The sequence below is a fragment of the Erpetoichthys calabaricus genome, chromosome 2, assembly GCF_900747795.2.
Source record: "Erpetoichthys calabaricus chromosome 2, fErpCal1.3, whole genome shotgun sequence".
Classification (NCBI taxonomy): domain Eukaryota; kingdom Metazoa; phylum Chordata; class Cladistia; order Polypteriformes; family Polypteridae; genus Erpetoichthys; species Erpetoichthys calabaricus.
This window is the reverse complement of record NC_041395.2, coordinates 211,309,204-211,315,203: the sequence shown is the minus strand read 5'-3', so window position 1 is coordinate 211,315,203 and position 6,000 is coordinate 211,309,204. Positions and strand designations below refer to the sequence as shown.

At 38.5% G+C, this 6,000-nt stretch overlaps 1 protein-coding gene across 2 annotated transcripts in view; it reads left to right on the top strand.

Moving 5' to 3' along the window:
* The first annotated feature begins 1,475 nt into the window (after window positions 1-1,475).
* Window positions 1,476-6,000, top strand: part of adamtsl4 (ADAMTS-like 4) — a 150,294-nt gene continuing 145,769 nt past the window's right edge. The window contains exon 1 of one of the 2 annotated variants that reach the window (XM_028795107.2): window positions 1,476-1,640. The gene's annotated coding sequence lies outside the window, so the exon portion shown is untranslated. Of the gene's footprint in view, window positions 2,215-6,000 lie in introns of both variants that reach the window. The other variant, XM_028795105.2, reaches the window with a different exon arrangement.

Below are 6,000 nucleotides of genomic sequence, written 5' to 3'. Positions count from 1 at the left end.
TAGAGATGTTGAAGGAAAATCCATGCAGATATGAAAAGAATATTCAAGGTCCACACAGGTAACTAATGCACACAGGGTTTGAACCCAGGACACAGAATTGGTGAGGGAGAAGCAGAACTAGTCCTCAGGTCACCCCACCCATAAAAGTATGTACAGTATATTTCACCTTTTACTTATTTTATTACAATAAAGAAATGATAATAATTTAAGACATTTTTCTACTTTCACATTTTATGGAAATGCTTGCAAAGAGTTTCAGGTTAGATACTGTATATACAATTAAATAAAATGTCCAATGAAAAATAGATAATGGCAATATTCCAACATGATTTAAATATGATTGGTGACAAACCAGAGAACAACTAAGCTCATCTGCTTAGCTATGAGCCATGTTCCCTGTATCTTATAAAAATATTTGCTGATTTAAACAGAGTATTATTATTACCTATTTGTCGGACATCTTTATCCAAGGCAACTTACATCATCATTTGACATACAATTAGATACATGGCTTCTTCCAATTAAAGCACAGCAGGTGAAGTGACTTGCTCATGGTCACACAGTATAGGTAGAGGGATTCGATCCCACATCTAAGAGTTTTGAAGTCAAAAACCTTAACCACTACAACACACTACCTATTCCATAGGTTTTAAACTACTTAATGTTTGGAAGGAAAAACACATATGTGGCTGAACATTATTAGATAAAGAAATCTACCAGTACACTTACTGCAGAAGTATACAAAGCAGTTTCCCCACACGATTTGGGTTCAACTATCAGTGTACTTGTCTTGGTACAGATTCTCATGATATTTACACAAGTGGGCCATTTTTGAAAACAGAGTGGAATGTCAGTTTAAAACCTACATCATTTTGTTGTTAATAACTCAAAGATTCCATGGCTTGAGGGGGTCCAGACTTGTGTATGACAAGCAGATACTTAAATCATTTCTACATATACTTTTTAAAAAATACTGTTATTTCTTTTATGACAAGAGGCATACACTATATACTGTATGTTAATTACAAGTACACTTAAGTGTATGAAATTATGAATATCAGCGCCTGTATGCAAATGTTATTTGTTTAGAGGTTATATGTTCATGGGATTCCTGCGGAGAATCTCCATAATCTCTTTGGAATGTTTCCAAATCTCTCCACTATGTTTCCACTGCTTTTCTTTAAAATGCGTTGCATAGTACAGAAAACATGGACATGCAGTATGACGGTGGTGTTCTGGTAACACGAAAAGTAACACAGAAACCAAATGTTTGCAATGACAATAATGAAACAAACTCAAAATGAAAACATTCAGCGGGGTGGCAGAGATAATCTTTTTTTGTTCAAAGGGTATTAAGTAAAGCCCCGGCGGAGGACTGAGCCCGCCGTGTCACTGAGTGTGGCCCGCGTGAGTGACTTCTTTCTGCGCAGCGTCACGGGAGGCTGGGAGGGGGGCAGTTTTCCCCAGTGCACGTCCGCAACTCCTGCAACAGCTCAGTCTGAACTCGCGACCAGTCAGAAACAATTACCGCGGACACGAAGAGGGCTCGAACACAAGACCGACACTAAAACGGCAGAGGATACGGCCGCCGTGACCCAATCACAGTTACCTTTCGATCAAAGAAACTTCTGAGAAATAAAGTAATTCTGTGTTTTGTGGAATTTTCTTGACCACCAGGCGTCTTCGTAATGGAACTGGAGCTTCTTTTTAGAAACGAGACTGCGTCTGTTTAAGCAATACAACTCGGAAAGGTTACACGCTTGGCACCCACTTTAAAAATGGGGAAAACACAAAGCAGCGACTTTTTAAAGAGCTCGTAAGCGGGGCCGCAGGTGTGTGTGCGTGGGTGTGTATGTGTTTACTCGCTCGCGCGCACGCTTCTGCCTGTGTGTCAGCGAGTGGCTGCCGCGCGTGGGACAGCCACAGAGGCAGATCAGCCCTTTAACTTTGGGCCAAGAACTCAACGTGCTGACCGGCCTGCCCCTGTGGCTACACTCTACGGACCCATTTTTGAAGCGCGGGATAGCTACTACTGCGACACGACCACAAAAAAATTCTGTGAGGTCCGCCCTCGACTCACAAGTGACACAGATAAACTAGAGCCCTGAACTTCACGACACATGCGCCGATCGCGGAGCTTTTATCAGTGAGATTGTGGAAAAAAAAAAACAACAGGAAGAAAACAACACGGGACGCAGAGGGGAAGACTAAAAGGTACCGTCCGTGATTACCTCTCCGAGGTGGCAGGTTTACTCTGCTTGAAATGTCAAGGGTATTCGTTTCGTGTTTTTTCTATTTGATACGTATTTCATTATTGCTTTAAATCTGGGTCCATCTGTCCAGATGCTAGTTAGTAGAATATCTCTCTCTATTTGTCCATGAAGGCGGTGCTGTTGTGGTGAAAAGGAGACTGTTTCTGGTTCCTATCCAGTACAGTCTTTGACCCACTGTGTGACCCTGAGCAAGTCACTTAACCTGACTCTGCTACATCGGTAAAATATATGTAAACAGCTGTATGTATATATGTATATTTGGAATGGTGTTTTCAATATAAATTAAAGGTAATTTTACTTGTTTGTCATATATGTAAATGTTGATCTAGCCAACCAATTAATTATTAAGGAAAACATCAGCGATCTGTCAATCTGTATTTTTGTCAGAGACGACTAAAGTTATTCGTTTACGCGTTTTAATACTAATGATGATGATGATGATGATAGCAATGCTAATAAAAATCACAATGTATATGTTTGATGTTTCACAGTTTCCGCGTCCTGTGCATTTAGATAGTAGAGCTCTCACAAATAATGACCAAGCCAATGCCCACACTCTTAAAAATTAAGGTACCAAAGTGGTTCTCCAGAGCGATGCCAGAGGATCCAAGTTAGGTTCATAATAGACCCATCCACATGAAGGTACCATAAAGAACATCCGTATCAGGCTCCACTGAGTAAAAAAAAACATGAATAGATAGATAGATAGATAGATAGATAGATAGATAGATAGATAGATAGATAGATAGATAGATACTTAGATTTGTGTAATAATAGTGGGTCATGAGTTTAAAAGGATTTTTGCTGCATTCATACAATAGCGCAGGCTAAGTCCAGCTTTTATTAACCTGTTAAGTGTCCTGCTAGCTAGCTCACCATACATTAAAAATTTCAGTTTTTTTCTACATATAACGAAGTTTTTCCACGCATAATGAACTAACTTCATATTCAAAGAAGTCCGAGAATGAATTGGTGCAAGCAATAGTTCTACGATGAACCGTACAACCCAGTAAAGTGCAATTTAAGAACCATTATTAAGAGTGCACCCGGCTCTGTAACTTCAAATTGGACTTCCCGTCAGTTTAATGTTCGACAGTCACAATGTACTGTATATTGTACGTAAATACCTCCGTGCAGACCTCCTTATTATGTCAAATACAGTGTCACTTGTATTGTATCTCAAAGTCGCTTACGCACTTCGTTATAGATATCGGTTTCACCCTTTAATGGCACGTTTGTTTTTCTTTATCTTCTATAACTAGTAACAAAAATAAGCCCAATAACTTAATTGCTTCCAAGACTTACGTTTGTTTCTTGACGTTATCCGACTTTCACTGTTATTGCGGCGAAACCACATGTAAAATGTGCCTTTTAATTTGTAGCTCATTTCCTTTATTGGTCATTTTAAAGTTTCGCAAAACGTTTTTTAAAAATGAAGCCGGTGTTTGTTACACTCGCACTGATTGATTTGTTTTGTAGCTTAGCAAATTACTGTAATTAACACTACGGGGAAATATTAGCACGATTAATTAGGGTCGTAGGTAAAATGAAGTTCGGATATCTCGGAGTGGGAGAATTGAATTAACAAAACTTTCAGTGAGGGGGCCATCGTGGACATACGTCAGAGGTGTGGAGAAGCTGAGTGCCCGCTGATGGGTTTACTACACTGCTCACAATCGTTTAACGGCCTGAAGATGTGTTAACGAGATCTGTTCAGTTCACCGCATTAAGTTGAATTTTCTCAAGTATAGTCAAACCTATTTTGTGTTGTGTGTGTGTGTGTGTGTGTGTGTGTGTGTGTGTATGTCTTCATAGACTCGGATCATATTTCAAGTGCCTCGTAGCGCCACAGAGTTAGAGGTCTCGAAGTCGAGCATAAGAAATTATTTGAACCCCTCATCCTATCGAGCAAAAAATAAATATAAAAATTAAAACAAGTCGACAAATGCTGTTGTGTCAGGCGAGAACTACTAACTTATTGTATTTCAGTAAATGTAGAAGATTTCTAAAGTTTAGTGTAAAACGACTCTGTTGGTGTTGCACAGAAACTAGGCACGCGGCTAAGTCTTCGCTGACTGCTAGGTTAGAGATCACTGCTGACTCGTGAGATTTCTGCGTATCTTTAATGATGAAAAGGAGAATAGGGAAACGCACTTATTGTGATGGCCATGATGGTATGCTGAGGTGGACTATAATACCTTACTGATTTTGATTTGCGTAGATTTACAATGTATTATATTGAGCATGTGTGAGCTGGAATCTCATTTAGCAGGATTGTTAAATGATTTACGTTTTCCCCCGAGTAATATCCTGCATTGTACTATATTGTAACACAACTTAATTGGCATAACACTTAATGATTTGCAAAATATGGAAAAGAATATAAAATGAAGATTGGTTTAAAAAATATCCCTGGTCACAGAGAGAATGTAAATTGATACTTTACATAAGTTGTAGAGTTTGAACAAGTTTTAAATTTCATCACCCTAGGCTAAAACCCTTGTATTGGAAGACGAGTCCCGTGAATGAAGTGAAAATAAACTAGCTGGAAAAGACTTCAGATAGATTCTCAAGAGTGAACTGAACCTGACAGGCTTTCCCAATTGAATAAAGCATACAAAAGTTTTGGAGAAGCCCAGTTTATCTTTGGCTTTCATGTTAAACAGACATTCTAGAAGTAATTCAATGATGCTTCCTAGTTCAAAATTATATTTTTAAGGAAATATTTGTCAATGGGCAGCATAATTTCCAAGGCTGCTGTCTGAGAGCTTGAGAAGACTAGATTTGCATTTTGTCACTGTAAGTTTACATATACTTGTTGTTCCTGCACATGTTTTACCCTGGTTACTTCAGTTTTCCTCCCTTTTCCAAGGAAAATAGGTATGAGGCACTTTGGCAGTTTCAAATTAGCTCTGTTTGAGTGTGTGTGTTAATGTGCCTAGCAATGGGCTGTTGTTCCATCCAGATTTGGCTCTTGCTTTGCATTGTATGCTGTCAGGATAGGTTTCCATGTATCTATAGTTGGATAAAGTAGGTTTGAAATGGATGGATTTTTTTCTTTTTTCACCTAGGAATGCTGGAATGGTTTCCCTATGAGATCGTTCTTCACCCAAACTATGTAACTCTTCAATTCCACCCCATGGTGGGGGGGGGGGGGGGGGGGGAGTGGGGGTTATGGGGGGGTGTGTGTGGTTCACATTAACATTATTATTATCTGTTATATCTGCATTTGTATTACTCTTTAATTTAATATTGTTTTTGTATCAGTATGCTGCTGCTGGAGTATGTGAATTTCCCCTTGGGATTAATAAACTATCTATCTATCTATCTATCTATCTATCTATCTATCTATCTATCTATCTATCTATCTATCTATCTATCTATCTATCATCATGAACTGTAAATATATTAATTATGATATTAACAGATTTTATATTGGCATATTTCTTTTTGTTACTAATAGAAATTAATTCAGTTTTACCATGTGTTCAATGTAATTTGTGTGTTTACACAAAAGTTGTGTTGTATACAATTTACTGGTAATGGCCACTTGTTTAGGTACACCTGCTCATACACAAAATATCCTGCACCTTCAAATGGCCAGTTATTTGGGTGAAATTCAGTATACAGAGCATGTTGGCATGGGCAAGAAGTTTTGATCTTGTTCAACCACATATTAGAATGGGCAAGATCTGTGATGTCTCTGAACGTGAGATCTCAACACACA